Source organism: Oncorhynchus gorbuscha, unplaced genomic scaffold (genome assembly GCF_021184085.1).
Source record: "Oncorhynchus gorbuscha isolate QuinsamMale2020 ecotype Even-year unplaced genomic scaffold, OgorEven_v1.0 Un_scaffold_167:::fragment_2:::debris, whole genome shotgun sequence".
Lineage (NCBI taxonomy): Eukaryota > Metazoa > Chordata > Actinopteri > Salmoniformes > Salmonidae > Oncorhynchus > Oncorhynchus gorbuscha.
This window is the reverse complement of record NW_025744845.1, coordinates 114,449-114,884: the sequence shown is the minus strand read 5'-3', so window position 1 is coordinate 114,884 and position 436 is coordinate 114,449.

Sequence of the window (436 nt, the reverse complement as noted above, 5' to 3'; positions counted from 1 at the left end):
CAAACAGTGTAGCTATTCCCTCTGCAAGGCAATCAAACAAACAAAGCGTCAGTATAGAGACAAAGTAGAGTCGCAATTCAACGGCTCAGACACTAGACGTATGTGGCAGAGTCTACAGTCAATCACAGACTACAAAAGAAAACCAGCCTCGTCGCGGACATTGACGTCTTGCTCCCAGACAAATTAAACAACTTCTTTGCTAGCTTTGAGGACAATACAGTGCCACTGACACGGCCTGCTACCAAAGCCTGTGGGCTATCCTTCACCGTGGCCAACGTGAGTAAAACATTTAAATGTGTTAACCCTCGGAAAAGCTGCCGGCCCAGATGGCATCCCTAGCCGCATCCTCAGAGCATGCGCAGACCAGCTGGCTGATGTGTTTACAGACATATTCAATCAATCCCTATCCCAGTCTGCTGTGCCCACATGCTTCAAG